Source organism: Protopterus annectens, chromosome 6.part0 (assembly GCF_019279795.1).
Source record: "Protopterus annectens isolate FY-2018-M chromosome 6.part0, PAN1.0, whole genome shotgun sequence".
NCBI lineage: Eukaryota > Metazoa > Chordata > Ceratodontiformes > Protopteridae > Protopterus > Protopterus annectens.
Genome location: NC_056737.1, coordinates 1,295,106,239 through 1,295,123,132, shown reverse-complemented (window position 1 = coordinate 1,295,123,132; position 16,894 = coordinate 1,295,106,239). Strand labels below are relative to the sequence as shown.

The following is a 16,894-nucleotide window of genomic DNA, read 5'->3' as shown; positions in this document are numbered from 1 at the left end:
TAAATCTGATGAAGCCATAAGTACAGCTCAAGTTTGAGACAAAATAAGAAGGGGACAGGAACATCCAAAGGATGGCAATAATGACGTCAAACAATTTTGAGATACCACTGAAATGTTCTCATATAGAGCTTGGCAAAGGGAACCATGGGAATTTGTAGATGCCATATACCCCAGAGTTCGTATAAATTCACTGGCAGGAAGGACTGGAAAACACAGAACAAGAAAATAGAAGGACAGAAAGAGGACCTTGGGAGAGAAGAGGCAAGCCATCATTGGCTAGGTCAGAATCCTGCATCCCAGAAAGACTTGGTCCTGAGAGGGGGTCAGCACAGACATGACATGTAGGGTGAATCCCACACTGTGAAGAAGCTCCACAGTGAAGTGGAGATCTTGAAGCAGAAACTGCTGAGAAGGGACCTGAATCAATATGGCATCCAAATAAGGGAATAACTAAATCTCCTGATGTCTGCAGAAGGCTACCATTGGCATCAGATATTTGGTAAAGATCCTAAGGGTGATAAAAAGACCAAAAGGGAAAGCAGAGAATTGAAAATGTGAAACAGAAACAAAGTGTAAAACCTTCCCAGAAAAAGGGTGAATAGGAATGTGTAGGTAAGCATCCTTCAACTCTAGAATTACCAGAAAAGCTTGAGGGAGCACCAGAGGAAAAAGTGTCTAGAGAGAGAGAACATCCTGAAGGAAGGGACCTTTAAGAAAGGTGTTGAGAAAAGAAAGATCCAGAATGGCCCTCCAAGTCCTCTCTTTCCTGGGAACCAGAAATATCCTGGAGTAGAAACCTGTGCTCTGCTGAGAAGGAAGACCAGGTTGGATAGTTCCCTGAGCCAAAAAAGATCCTGAAGAACCACAGGAAAATGAGGGAGATGGCAAGACAGAGGTTGGGGAAGGCCTGAGAAGGAAGAAAGGGACTTCCAAACCATAAAGTAACAATTCTGGGTAATGGAAAGAACCCAGTAATCTGTGGCTATCTGTTGCCAAACCAGAAAAGACAGAGTCAATCTACAGGACAGAGAAATCTGGCCAAGTACCACCAAGAAGCAGAATGAATGGCTGAGTGTCAAATAGAAGCAGATTGGCCAGGGAAGGAAGGTTTTTGACCCTTAGAACCCTGAGAAGTTCATGTCAGGAAAAATGACTCTCTTGGAGGCTCACTTGCCATGAGAAAGCTGTCTAGACTGTCTGTGGACAAAAGCAGACAAAGAGGGACAATTTATCTGAAACGGAGGAACAGGAGATAAAAAGATTTGTTTCAGATCCTGCATAAGTTTACCCTTACCTTGTAGAGTCTTAAAATACATCAGTAGCTGCAGTGCTAAAAAGATTCTGGGTCTCTAATGGACAAGCAAGCAGCTTAGCCTTAATATCTTCAGTAAGAGCCTGTAAATGCAACCATGGATACCTCCTCATCACAGATCCTGATGCAGCTGCCTTAGAAAAAGCTTCAGCATCATCAAAGGTGCATTTAATAGACTGACAAGCACCTCAGAAGCAGTACTCAAAAGGGAAAAAGCAGAACAAAATAACCACGTAAAATGCTGTAGTCAGAAAAGAGGTACAAAATAAGACCAATAACTAATATTTATTTTTATTTTTTATTTATTTTACATTTGTTAACCGGGCTAGTCTAACTGGATATATTTCCATTTTCAGTAGAGGCCCGGGGAGAAAAGCTCCACATAGATATAAACACAGTTACATAATATACAAAAAAATGAACGAGGTAAGAAAGGAAAAGGAGGGGGGATATGCAAATATGCAGGAAGACATCATAGGATTTAATATTCACATAACATAGCATGATAGGATACCTCATTCTCACGCAATAAAAATAAAGTTTAAACTTATTTCACGTTATTTTATAGGAAGGTTATATAGGGAGAGTAAAAGAGAGAAGAGAAATATACAGAAAAGAGTGAGTAGATGAGTAAAATCTATACTTTCAGTGAAAGATAAAGCAACTAAAGGAGGAGAAGGATATTAGAGAGTTAATGCTTATCAAGTGATGGTCGTAAAGCTAGTAGAAGAAAAGGAGGAGGAAGGAGAGGGAGAGGGAGGAGTAGAGGTGGTTATAGGGAGATCTAGTCGGGGTTACAGCAGGGACATAACCATTGATTTTTAAGGTAGGTTCTGAGTTTTTGTTTGAACAGAATAGGAGTTGGAATAGAAGTAAGTTCAGTAGGAAGTTGATTCCAGTGTTTACCAAGGGCGTTAGAGAAGAGGGAGTCACCAGCAAGGTTGTTGGATTTAGTTAAAGTTACTAGTAGTTTACTGGAGGAACGAAGTGAGTTCAGGTTAGAGTAGGGGGTCAAAAGTTTGGAAAGTGCAGGAGTGTTATTAGGTTGATAGAGAGCTCTATGGACAAAGGAGAGTTGGGAAAGAAGCAACATATTTTCTAATTCAAGCCAGTGAAGTTGTTGAAGGTTCAGGCAGTGGTGTGTTCTAAATTGATTATCAGTCACAAATCTAGCAATACTATTATATGTGTTAGCCAATTTTGAGAGATTGTTTTTCTTCAGGTTAGTGTAAATTGGTGAGGCATAGAGAAGAGTTGAAATAAGGTGAGAGTGGGCAAGAGTAGCTTTGGCTGCAGGGGTTAAGAATGTTCTAATTCTGTATAGGGAGCCCAGTTTTCTGTTTACAGTTTTAATGGTATTATTGATGTGACAATCATAGGTAAGGTTGTTGTCAATCATGACACCTAGCAGTTTGGTAGTGGAGTCAGCTGATATGAGGGTGCCATTAATAGATGAGATAGAGAAATCTAAAGTGGCGGATCTAGTAGTAGGTTTAAAGAGGAGGAGTTTTGTTTTTTTAGCATTTAAGAGTAGGCAGCGTTTTAAGAACCAAGCTTCTACTGTGTGGAATACATTTTGAGTAATAGTTTGTAGCTCTGGAATGTTTTTAGCTGAGCAAATAAGAGTGGAGTCATCAGCGTATTGTATGCAAGTAGCTTGTGGAATAGCTGCTTGTAGGTCATTTATAAAAAGGGAGAAAAGGAGAGGCCCAAGAATGGAGCCTTGTGGGACACCAAGAGAAATTGGAAGGAGAGAGGAGAGTTTGTTTTCCCAGAGGACTGCCTGTTTCCTGTTAGTGAGATAGGAAGTAAACCAAAGGATAGCTTTAGGTTCTAAAGCAAGAGATTCTAGGATTTTTATGAGGAGGGGGTGGTTAACCATGTCAAAGGCTTTGGACAGGTCAATAAAGAGTGCAGAGGAAAGAATGTTATTATTGCGGTTTGTGTTTATGAAGTCAGTAAAGGAAAGAAGAGCAGTGGTAGTACTGTGAAAAGGCCTGAAGCCGTGTTGACAGGGAGTTAGAATGTTATTTTTAGTTAAGTAGTTCATTAGTTGGTAGTGGACACATTTTTCCATGATTTTAGCTAGGGGAGATAAGAGTGCTATAGGCCTGTAATTAGAGTATTCATTGGAGTTACCTCCTTTATGTAGGGGTATAATGTGTGAGATCTTCCAGATGTCAGGTATGGTACCTTCATTAATTGTTCTATTGATAAGGATGGATATGGGATAGGCTATAACCTTAGCTGCTTTTTGGAGGTATTCAGATGGAAGTTGGTCAGCTGATTGGGTACATGGTTTAAGTTTTTGGATACATCTTTGGATGAAGGTGGTAGAGATAGGTTGTAGAGTGAAGGTAGGTTGAGTAGATGCTGCTTGAGCAGGGATGCTAGAATTGTCAAAGGAAAGGTGAGAGGCCAGAGAATTGATAGTATTAGTGAAGAAGGAATTGAAAGCATTGGCAGTTTCATGGGAGGAATTTTTTTCGGATCCAGAGGGAGAGGGGGTGGTAGTTTGTCCGGGGTGAAGAAGTCTATTCAAGGTTGCCCAGAATCTTTGGGGATTATTATGATTAACTTGTTGGAGGTTACTATAGTAGTTTTTTTTGTCCGAGATAATAGCTTTTTTAGTACTATTTCTTAAGTGTCTGAAGGTCTGTTGGTCAGAGGGAGATTTACTAGTTCTCCATTTTATCCAGGATTTGTTTCTGAGTAACATTTTGTGCCTTGTTTCCTTAGATAGCCAGTATCCCAAAGGACTTCTAAAGCACGACTGGATGACAAAATAAATGGTGCGCACAAGAACTTCTTCATCAAAAACAACTTTATTGTTGGAGATAAGTTTAGTGCTCTTGCCTCTATAGAGACTTCATCAGAACTGACAGAGAAAGTATTATCCAAAAGGGCATCCAACACTCGTGGGACTGCAGAAGGCCTAGAAGAGTCCACTTGTAATATATTTTCTTAATGCCAGGCATTTGGGAAAAATCCCACTTAAAATGTTCCATCATATGAAACACAGTACCCCCCAAAGGATGATTCTTCCATAGGGGACTCAGGAGAGAGTGAATCTTCCTCTTCAGACCCCAGGGCAAGAGACCAGTGAACTGAAAGGAGTACTTCAAGTTATTGTAAGTCTTGTTCACATCTAGGATAACCAATAGAGTGTCCTTTAACAGCAAGGGGAAGACAGACTGCAAAGTGAGCGTACTGAATTTATCACAGCCGTGACATTGTTGTTTAGAGAAAGTTTAGGATGGGCTGCCAAAGACTCTTATTTTCTTAGGTAACAGGAATAATAACAGGAAAATACCAGACAGCAAACCTTTGCTCTTTTTGGTGTGGATACCACCTATATGATCCTGCATTCAACAACATGCAGAAGGATGGCTGGTCCACGTTTAATTGCTTCATTTGGAGGGGTGGTATGCTAATGGTGGGTGTAAAATGGAAGAGCTCTATACTGCAGTTCAAGCCTACTAGTCTAAGGCCATGAGAAATCAATTCATCCCCCCCCCCCCCCAAAAAAGATTCTTTCACCCAAAAGGTATGAAAGGGTAAAAGGGGAGGAATAAGTACTAGGAGGTAGTCATAGTGAGAGGCACCAGTGCTAGGTGAAGGAGATCTGCCCCTGGTTTACGGCCTTGTTGCCTGGCTTGACCCCTATTTTCCTTCCATTTTTTTTGCTCGTCTTTTCCTGCACTGCACTTTCTATGATGCTCAGCCTTTGTTTGTTCTTATAAAAAGGTTACCGTTTAAATGAGTAACCCCCTACAAAACCTAGGTAAGGACAAGAGAATGACTTGACAGACTGCATGGTTGTCCCTGCCTCTTCTAATTTCAGGTAGAGAGGGAGGGGAAATAGAGATCTTCTCTGTGTAGAAATGTAATTAAATTCTAATTCTCAGATGAAGAATGCATTATTCGCTAAACATGTCTCCCAATCATTCTGTAGATGAAAGCCAGCCTGGAAATGAAATCCACTGCATCACAGCTACATCTAATGGAAGCTTTTGCAGCAGTTAGAAATAGTTTAATAGCTTTTTTAATACAGATTCAACAGGAATAAGACATTTAGCTACAGCCTACTTGCTTAAGAGCGGTTTGTATAAAAAGTGAGTCTGCTAAGAGCAAATTACACGCTTTTTTTTCTGTCTGAAATACAAGTTATTTTCCCATCTTTCCCACACTACATGCAAATTTCAGTACTTTTCATTTCTTTCAAATTATTTTATTTACTGTTTTATTTTTAAAACAAAGTGGTCTTGTTCACCTGAATTCTCATTCATATAAATTAATTCTGAAAAGTTTTGTTAACTGGATGACATTACTAGGGATAGGACAAACCTTTGAAAGGAAATACTGTGTTTTTGGGGTGTGTATAAGAATTTTAAAGCTTTGATTTTGAGTATGGAAGAAATGCATACCTTTCAAATGTCCCTGATTCTGTAGAACATCCCTGATTTTGCCTCATAGTTTTGCATGGGCCATCGTAAACAAATGCATTAAGGATTGCAATAAACAAAGACGAACGTGCTGCAAACGTCCAAAATTTAATAACAGGCAACAAGTTAAAAAGTAAATCCAATGACAAAAATCCAGGTACAATGTTGAGCGCTTTTCGTTAGGCAACAATCTCCTAACTTCATCAGACAATGACTCCCTGGATACAAAAGCATGTTTAAATACTTTGTCAGGTATCTAATTAAGTAACGCACTTAAGTTTACTCTCATAGTTAAAGGCATATTACTAACACTTAATAAGCTTACTGATGTTCTGGTAGATAAAATATGACTCTTACAAATTTTAAATTAAAGTCTGTGTAAAATCAATTAGTAATAACAATGTATATAAATCCCACCCAGTTAAATATTGTCAGTATTGTGGTTTACGTAGTAAGAACTTTCAACACTTTAAAAGTAAAAAACATACAAAAGTCCTAAAATACAAACAGGTCAAGAGGATCATTGTAACTTATTAAAATTCTTGTCAATGGTTGGTCTAAGACCAACCATAGCATGTTACAAATATTGCCTCATGAGGCTCTTAAGTTTTAAAACACACAGTATGGAGCACATTTCGTTAAGCCCCAGTGTGTGGCATGCAGAGTCTTAGCTGCCAGAGAAGTTCTAGTTTTTCAAGTCTAAGGGTGGATGCCCCCCGCTCTATCGTCTGTGTCTATTGAATCTACGACAACTTAAAGGTGGTCTTAGACCAACCATTCGACGTTTGTCTTTGTTTGTTGGTTTCATAGTTATTTGTTTTTTTGCTTCAGCATTAAGGATTTCAGTCAGTAATGTCAGACATTAGAGATTCAGTCTTATTATTCACAAAATGCATGTGAATACAAAACATGTTAAGTTATTAACATTTCAAGCAAATTACAGTAATATTTAAAAACTGTCCCTGACTTCAGGCCTTTGTCACCCATTATTTTTGGCTTTGCCCAGAATTCTTAAGCAAATAATTTGAGAGGTAGAACTGTAGAGGTGAAGGCTGAAGAAGAACAAATGGGTTCCACAGAGTCAGCTATGCCTTCAGATTTTGGATATGTTGAGTCCTATAAATGAAAGCCTAAAGAGTCAAACACTGACATCAGTATCATCTCATCTGAATGTGAAACTGCTAGCGCTCAAGAAGATCGTGCACATGACTCTGAGTTTTCTTCCCCCAACATACATGGTTTTAAAACCTAGCTCCACAGTTTGTTTTAAATTTATGTTTTAGAGACAATGTAGTCAATTTATTCTTGTACTTAGTGCAGAAGTTTAAGTTTATTAGCTGTTAAACATCTGCTTCCGGTACTCCAGGATTTGATTCCCTCAGTCTTCATTTGCCTGCTGTGTGACTCTGAACAAATCACTTAACTAGACACTGCTCCCAGGTTGTTCTTGAAATGTAATAATTTATTTATTTATTTTATTTTATTTTATATTTGTTGACCGGGCTAGTCTAGCTGGATATATATCCATTTTCAGTAGAGGCCCGGGGAGAAAAGCTCCACACATATATACAAAAATATAAAAAGTATAAAAATATTGTTACATGGTAAATACAGGATTAATAAACCAAATAAAACAGGAAGTTTTTACATTTCAGAAATAAGAACACATTAATAAAAGTAACGGTGAACATAATATTGCTTAAGAAAGCTAAAAAGGTTATAATAACCAAATAGAACAGGAAGTTTTTACATTTCAGAGATCAGAACACATTAAGAAAAGTAACAGTGAACATAATATTGCTTAAGAAAGCTAAAACAGTTATAATACTGTAAGAGTTATGTACAATAGTTCACAACAGGTTCAAGGATATAAGCAATAAGTTGATTAGAGTTTAAATAGTGTCAGTCATAATACAAGATTAAGTATTTAAATGTTTGGAACTTTGGTTAGAAGAGGAAGAAACAGGGGTGAAGATGGTTGTTAGTCAGGGTTACTACAAGGGCATAGCCAGTGCATTTGGAGGTGTTTTTTGAGTTTTTGTTTAAAGAGTGGCAAGGATGTAATTAGTGTTAGTTCATTGGGTAACAGGTTCCAGTTTTTTCCTGCTGTATTTGTAAAAAGAGAGTCACCAGCTGTATTATTAGACTTTGCTAGGCTAGCAAGGAGTTTGTTAGAAGAACGTAAGGAGTTCAGATTATTATATGGGATTAAGTGTTTTGAGAGTATAGGGGTATTACTGGGTTGGTAAAATATTTTGTGGGCCATTGTGAGTTGGGGGATTATCAGATGGTTTTGGAATTCCAGCCAGTCTAGTTGCCTAAGATTAGAACAGTGGTGAGTTCTGAAGGGATTGCCAGTAGCGAATCTGGCAATATTATTGTAGGAAGTTGCTAATTTGTTGAGGTTAGTTTTCTTGAGGTTGGTAAATATAGGTGAGGCATACAGAAGAGTTGAGATAAGATGGGAGTGAGCGATCTTGGCTCTGGCTGTTGTGGTTAAAAATGGTTTTATTCTATATAATGATCGTATTTTTCTGTTGACTATTTTAATGGTGTTGTTTATATGGTGATCAAATGTGAGGTTATTGTCAATGGTTATTCCTAATAGTTTGGTGGTAAAGTCAGGGTAAATGACAGTGCCATTATTTGAAGAGACTGAGAAGTCTAAGGGGGTGGACCTAGTAGTGGGTGTAAAGAGAAGGAGTTTTGTTTTTTTGGCATTAAGAAGGAGGCAACGTTTGGTAAACCATGTTTCTACAGTGTTGAAAACATTTTGAGTAAGAGAATATAGTTCAGATGGAGAGGTTGCTGAGCATATTAGTGTGGAGTCATCTGCATATTGAATACAGGTGGCTTGAGGAATTGCTACATGGAGGTCATTAATGAATAAAGAGAAAAGAAGTGGACCAAGAATGGAGCCCTGAGGGACCCCGATAGTGACAGGTAAAAAGGAAGAAATTTGATTTTCCCAGAGAACTGCCTGTTGCCTATTGCTGAGGTAAGATCTAAACCATTTAATAGCCACAGAATCAAAGGAGAGAGATTCAAGAATACTGATTAGGAGGGTATCGTTAACAATGTCGAAAGCTTTAGAGAGGTCGATGAAGAGTGCAGATGAGAGTATGTTTTTGTTGCGGTTTCTATTGATGGTATCTGTGAAGGATAGGAGGGCAGTAGTGGTACTATGTGATGGCCTAAAGCCATGCTGACAGCTTGCTATTAAGTTATGTATAGAGAGATGATGTAAAAGTTGTTGGTGAATGCATTTCTCCAAAATTTTCGCTAAGGGTGATAAGAGAGCAATTGGCCGATAGTTAGAGTACTCATCATAATAATAATAATAATTAATAATTACAATAACAATAATAATAATACCCATTTGTTAACCAGATGGGCCCAGCGGACACAAAATCCTTTTCAGAGGCGACCTGTGAGCAATGTCTGGTTAACTGGCTTGTTCAAGGTTACACAGATGGCAAATGAGGACTGCGGGGATTAAACTCTGAACCACAGTCACTGTAGTCACAGTCTTAACCACTGTGCAAACTGTCAGACAAAAGGTAGACTTCTGTCCAGTTGGTTAACCTAGCTAACAAATAAATAAATACATATGAAATAAAGTAAACTGTTGCTTTTGTATGTTAAGAATAATGCTCTAGTATGGTTTGAGATGCACTTTTAGAATTTAATGGTGGTATGTACTTTCCATAACACTGGATTCTTTCACTCCTGTTCATCAGATATAAATGATGGGTCTTTGGGCCACTTGCTGCAACTGAGTGGGCAAAGCTAGTACTCCAGCCTCAAGCTCCTTAAAATTTCTCTCCACAATGCATCTGTCCTAAGCATTATGTTGGGAAGAAAAAAAAAAATCAGAGTCATGTTGCCCATGATGCTTGCAGTTTTACATTCAGATGAGTTCATAGTGCTGCCAGTCTTTGAATCTTTAGGCTTACATTTATAGGGTTTAGCAAGCTTCCCTCATACAGAGTTTACCGACTAGAATAATCAGGTACGGTCAGAGAGCTGAAATGGCATGAAGCTCAGATATTCTCCTAGTTAAAGTGACAGCCACTAGGAAAAGGGTTCTCCAGGATGGGAATTTAAAGGCAATGAGGAAAGCTGGTTTAAAGGCCACTTGTGTTAAAGCTTTCTACACAAAATGTAGGCCCTGGTGAGGAGTGTGACTCATTGGGTGACCTAAGGAAAAAGACCCCTCTCAAGAAAGCTTTATAAATTTATGTGAAGCAAGAGAGAAGGAGTCTGCCTGAGGAAGAAATTGAAAACTGAAGCCAAATGGACCTTAATGGTTGAAAAACTGTCCCCTGCACTGAATAGTACATACAAAACTGTAAAACCACAGAGACTGAATCTTCAAAAGGATTTACATCCCAAGAAGTAAGACAGAGAGCAAAATGTTTCCATTTACTAAGACAGATCTTTCTTGAAGAATCTTTCTGAGATGCTAAAAGAACCTAAACATTCCTGGGATAAAACTGGGTGCCTTGCCATTGCTGGAATTGAAGAAACCAAGTGGTTAGCTACTGGTTCTGGAGATTCGGGTGAGGCTTCCAGGATGGATGAGATAGTGGAACTGGTACTGAATCCAGAAGCCATGTTGACTTCTTGAGGTGAGGCTGTACCATACAAAACCTAATTTTTCTGGGCTAGAATGGAGCAATGAGGATAACCATTGCTCTGCATCAAACGGATTTCTAAAAAAATGAGCATCAAGTGTACAAGTGGGTAACCATAAAGGATCTCCAAAGGCCACAGCTCGACAAGAGTGCCTCGTGGTGACTGCCCCTCTTAGGTGATCAAAGAAAAAAATACATGCTACACTTGGTGCTGGCTGAGGATGGAAAAGTATCGAAGCAGGAATGGTCCCAACAGATGAAGATAGTCTTAGCTAATGTTGGATTGACAGACCACTTATAAGGCATCAGAACAGTTCTGTTGAGCCTGTCTGCAAGGCAGCTGGGTTTCACAAAAATATGCTTTTCTACTAGAAAGTTGCGAGTGTCCATCACTCACTGACACACACTCATTACTTTCCAACATAAGGGAGAGGACTTGATTCAGTCTTATTTGCTGATGTACCATTCAGCAGTCATGTTTGCCTGAATGGAAATCATACCTCGGGGAGGTTCTCTTGAGGCTTCCGCAGTGGCAGGAGGAACATACTCATCTCCAAGATATTGATGTGAAGACTCACCTGACCTCATGAACACTCCAAATACTTTGGACCACCATCCTTGAAAACGATCTCCTACACAATGAAGAGGAATCTACATTGACTATCACTGCCACAGGAGGAAGTACAAAGGATATTCCCACACAGACAAGTGAGGATGAGATCCAGTAATCTAACTATTCATTGCAACTATTAGTCAGAATGACTGGAGAGTTGAGGTGGTGTGTTAGCCAAGACCATTGAACAGTAATAAGCATTTTAATACTCTCATGTAGTAATGGGCAAACTGAACCATTAAAATACAGGATGTCACGAGGCCCAGGGCCTGGAGAGCTTGATAGGAGGGGAATTTGTTGCATTGAAAATGATCCAGGACTGAAATGCAGAAAGGCTGACCTTGTCTGGAGGAAGAGAGACTATGCAATGGATTGTATCCAGATGGCAGCCTATGAACTGAAAGGCCTGAAGAGGCTCTAGTAACGACAAAGCCAGAGAAGATAATCCATGGCCTTCGTTAAAGATTCCACCATAGTGGGTGCTAGAAGCCAACTGTCCAAATATGTAAGCACTCTGATTTCTTGGAGCCACAGACTGGCTGCAACTATGGTCATGTACTTGGTGAACACCTGGGAGGCTGTGATGAGACTGAAGGGCAGTACTCTGAAGTGATAATGATCAGCGCTTATTCAGAAGGGAAGGAACTTCATGGACACTGAAGCAATCTTGATGAATTCACTGCACAGTGACCATTCTGAACAATATGCTTTATACAATGGCACTGAAGTGATTTAGGTCCAAAACTGGCCTGAGGTCTTTGGCCTTTTTTGGAACAAAAAAGAATCTTGAGTAGTATCCTCACCCTATCTGGTCTGGCCTTGTGGGACTTTCTGGATGACTCCCTTTACTAGCAAAGAACACCTTCTGCTGGTGGGGTGGAATGTCTGGGAGTGGCCAAGGTGACTGGGGTGGGGCAGCGGGAAATGGTATGTAACAGGCTCTGGATATTAACCCTCTTAACCAAGAATCCTGCATGACTGCCATCCACAAGGGAGAGTGAAGGGATAAACAAACCACAATCTCACTGCCTCCAGAGGGGAACAGTCAGGTAGCTCTTCATGGATGAGACTGCTGCCAGTCAGAAAACAGACCGCAATATCCTTGGTTTTGCAGACCTCAATGACCTCTGAGTCTGCGTCCACTGAAGGCAATACCTATACCTCAGCAAACTACCCCTATGGAGCATGAGCTCTAAAACATCGCCGCAGGTTACCTCCTCAGAGAGAGAGAGAATGAGGGGATCCCTCTATCATCAGAGTCCAGTGTAACTGCCTTTGATGCAGAATCCAAGTACTTCATTTTGCATGTCTTCTTCCTTGGAGCATCAGATGGTGGGTTGGCAGAGTCCTCAAAGGAATGCATTGGCACTTGTTTTGACCTGTTGAGGGCAAGGGTTCGACTCAAACTCATGTATGCATGAATGGGCTGAAGAAAAACAGAAAGATATCCAGGGATGGAGCAGACACCTGTGGAGGCTGAGAATCGTATCTTACACACCAAGCAGTCAGTGATGCAAAAAAACTAAAGCTATACCAGTTAACAACAGAGGAACTCTAAGTTACAATAAAGAGGTCCAAATGATAAAGGCACTGGTAGAGGATTAGTCACACAATTTTGTGCTTCAAGTACAAGTTTTAAGTATGAAAAAATCAAAGCATATTACAGCGATGAATAAGTAAAGGCAGAAACATGTCCTAAACTCTACACAAATAGAAACATTTAAGATGGCAGCGGAGAACTTAGCTGAGCAGCTATTGACCCCAGCCAAACTTGATGGCAGCAAACAAGATCTGTTGTAAGCTTGCTTAGTCAGGACATGTGTAATATGGAGGAGAAAATTTTGGGGGCTCAAGGCTGAAACACTAGCTTTGTTGGCTCAGATCTGATAAAGTAGTCTGAAGACACATCAGTCAGACGGACAGATGGAATGAATAAATGAATGAAATGGATACAGAGGTTAGACAATGTGTAACAGGAAAGACCTACCTACATACATGAATTTACAAACAAATAAATCAATCCTATAACAGGTGGTCCTTGAAGCTGTTTACGTATGGTAGTACAAGTTACTGGTAATGGTGATGGAGAGCAATACGTTTTTTTCACAGACATGGTGGTTTACTTAATGTTATGTTTTGTTACTCCTAATCCGTTGTACTGTTTTTCCAGTTCACTGGTACTATATGTTTGAACACAGCTGGACACTCCCTTCACCTGTCACACACAGTGTGTAAGTGCAACCAAAATAACTGCCTTCTCACATGTGCTAGACACGAGTGTGAAAATCACTTGCTTGGTAAAAAAAAAAGGGGGGGGGACTGCTAAGGATTGGGGTGTACTGTTTTGTGATCATGAAGGTGAAGTATGGGGTGGGGGAAATGCAGATGTCATCACCTTCCCTCATAAAAAATGCTTCTTTTGAGCTGTCCCAATTGTTTCAGTGTTAAGGACAGCTAGTATGTGCAACTAAATATTTGCAATGTGAGTATTGGTGCTTCAAAATTTTATAGTAGAGGCAAGTACAACAAAGTGTATATGGTGCTAATATTTGAAATTATGCAAGCCTACCTGCAGAGGCTAAACACCAATATAACAGACATCACCGTTTTTCTCTTATGAAAATATTCAGATAGCTGTAGTTCACCTTAGTCCTAGACATACAACTGGCATCATATCATATTTTCAAAATAATTTGTAGGTATTAGGTATTCCTAGAGGTGAAACATTATAAGGCAAGGGAAAACATCCTGTGAAGTAAACCATTGTCTAAGTAATGGAATGAACATGAAGGATGATGTTTACTGGTCACCTTCATAGACCCAGATGCAGGTGTGCATGCTCCAAAACACACACACACACACACACACACACACACACACACACACACGCACACATACACATAAATCAATGTGTTACTGTATATAAACAATTAACTGGTCACTACTAAAAATATATCACCTCCTATACTGAACAAGTGCCAGGATTTTTCACTTCAGAAATATGACAAAGGCTGCAGCAGGGTAAGGTACATGACACCTTGTCACCTTTTCCTGGCATAAATGTGCTGTCATGATGTCCCTATTACTGTCATACCATATATTTATGCACAATTATGTCAACTGAGGCTGTTTGTGTATGTGCTGCAGAGAAACTGACTCAAAACTTTACAGATCCTAGCTGTATGAATGAATCACAATCCATGTAGGTTTTCAACTTATGCATCTTCGTGTACAGACACTGCAGTCTGCTTATTTTCTTTCTTAAACTTTCACTGCATAAACTTGGACATATGATGACTGAATATTACTAATACTACAAATTACAGAGAGATTACTGACAGTTAACATGGGTGCTCATACGTGAGGAATTTTGGGTCATACCTCTCAATCTTGATGATCGGATGGGAAATAGGAAATTCAACCTGGGGATCACTTCTTTGGCTCTGCTCGACAGTGGCACAGGAAAATAATTTTCTTGGGTGGCAAAAGCCAGGGTACCTTTTTGGCTGGGCTTGTATAGGCACTAGGGCCAATAGCCTAGTACCTACCTTCTTCTTCTTCTTTCGGCTTTTTCCCGGTTAGGTCTCACCACAGCGGATCACCTGTCCGCTCATGACTGGCAGTGGAGTTTTACAGTGTCGAGTTGCTAGCCTGACGCTCAACCTTCCATAGAAGGCACACATACGCACACACTCACACCTAGGGCCAATTTAGAGTGTCCAATCCAATCCACCTACAGCATGTCTTTGGGATGTGGGAGGAAACCCACGCGACCACAGGGAGGGCATGCAGACTCCGCACAGAAGGCACCCCAGCTGAGAATTTAACCGAAGAACCTCTTGCTGTGAGGCGTCAACGTTAATCGCTGCACCACTGTGGCTGCCCACCACCTAGTACCTACCTATGAACCTCTTATAGCAAGAAATCTAGACAAAGCCACAAATAGTGGGGGGACAAAGCCCCCAAAATAGGGACATAATATTGCTCTTACAAGCTTAGAAAGTTGATAGAGTAACAGGTTTTGCATTAGCACAAATTTTCTGAAGGATTTGAAGTCTGAAACTCAAATGTCTGCCTTTATTTTCTGACATCAGTCCTCAATGATTTGCCAGTGGTTTGTCAGAAAACAACTGTACGAGAAACAGACCAAAAATACGAGGCAAAAAATCTGGACATTCTGTAAAAACTCTCGACAGTTGAGATGTATGTTTATGGTCCAAATAGAGAGATGAAATCATCAAGAAAAGGAGAGTAGTATTGCTGGAAATGAATTCATCCTAAAGTCTTGGTGAAATACCTTCATGTGGTGGACCATTTTCATAAAATCTCATCAAGAGGACATTTATATGTAGATTGTACTTTATATATCATGAAAAATGGTAGGCTAAAAAATAAAAAAATACAGCTGGGTCCCAGGATAAAGACGTGTCCAATCCTGGTGTATGCAATGGCATCAGAAATGGAAAAAATGGCAGTGTAGAACCCCCAAGACATGGAAACATTTCTACCCTCAAAGGCCAGGTTCATGGGTGAAGATGACCCCTGTTGCAGAAGGTAGTAGTAGTTCACAAAAAACCTAAAAACTGGTAGGCCAAAAAGAGCTATAAGGATGACCAAGTGGACTACTGAAGGCAAGGAAGAAATTATGTATTGTTAACTAAGAAGCCCAGAATTTCCAGACAAAGGATATTCAGAAATCTTAAGAGACAAATTAGAAGGAAGAAAGAAAACTAACTGCACAACAAAAAAACCTTAAAAGCTTCAAATAAAAATTTGTATTTACTAATCCAACAGATCCATGAAAAACTGCAAAAAAGAAACTGTAGGCTGCCTACAGTAAACATATAAAAGACAAAACCAAGAGATTTTTGAATGGTATAAAAAAAGAAATGTAGACATAAGAAAGAAAGATCTGGTATGGTGCAATACTTTATACAAAGGAAAAAAGCCAAACTAATCAATACAAAAAAAAAAACAAAAAACAAAAAAACTCCAAGCACATTTGGAGAGATACATGCAAGGGCACACAGATATGAAACATTTCACAATAAAAAAATAAGAAAAAGAGGGGATGTAAGTTAGAAGTTAAACAAATAGAAATTAAAGCTAAGGATTCATTTATGAATTGAGGGATTTAGTGTGGAGAATACAACATAGGAAATGTCGCAGCATGATGGAATAAAGGATCCCCAGATTAAAGAGCAACAGGTGGACAAAGGGGCATTTGAAGACTGATGATGCTATGGAGCCTTTTGTAAGAGACCGAAAAAGCCCAGCTGAAGCTGCACAGTAAGGAAAGGAGCAGGAAACACTAGTCACTAAACACAGGTAATGTTAAGGAATGATTGGCCAATGGGTTCTCATGTGAAGGACCAGCAGATAAAGCAGGGTGCCTCTGAAGAGGACATGTCACCGGAAATTTCTGGAACTTTGTGTAGAACACTCACAAGAAACTGTGAGCAATGAAGATGCCCTCAGTTGAGAAGAAAATGATTTAAGGGAGACCAACTTAATTAAATAGAGATGGATACACATATTAAGACAGATGAAATACATAGATTACAGAAAGTAAATAAGACTCAAAATGTGAGAAGATTGGTAAGCAGATGAATACAGTAATCAGAACTATTAAGAGAAATTCATGTGATAACAGAAGTAAACAGAATATATTACTGTGTAGCTAAACTAATAACAGATAAATGCTACCATAAAGCAGAGTGACAAAGGAAAGGAAGGGAATAAATAAAATGCTACCATAGAAGCACACTAGAGGAAACTATAAAGTAATTAAGACAAGAAGTATCACTGTTAGAAGAATTCAGAAAAGAGAGCTTATAATCAAAAATACTTAGACATGGTAAAAGCAACACACAGTATCAAAACAGAC

The 16,894-nt window shown here is 39.4% G+C and overlaps 1 protein-coding gene across 1 annotated transcript in view; it reads right to left on the bottom strand.

Annotated features, from left to right (window-relative positions):
- The window catches only part of ACVR2A (activin A receptor type 2A), a 1,507,426-nt gene that overhangs the window by 166,140 nt on the left and 1,324,392 nt on the right, over positions 1-16,894 (bottom strand). The gene's annotated exons all lie outside the window — the stretch shown is intronic.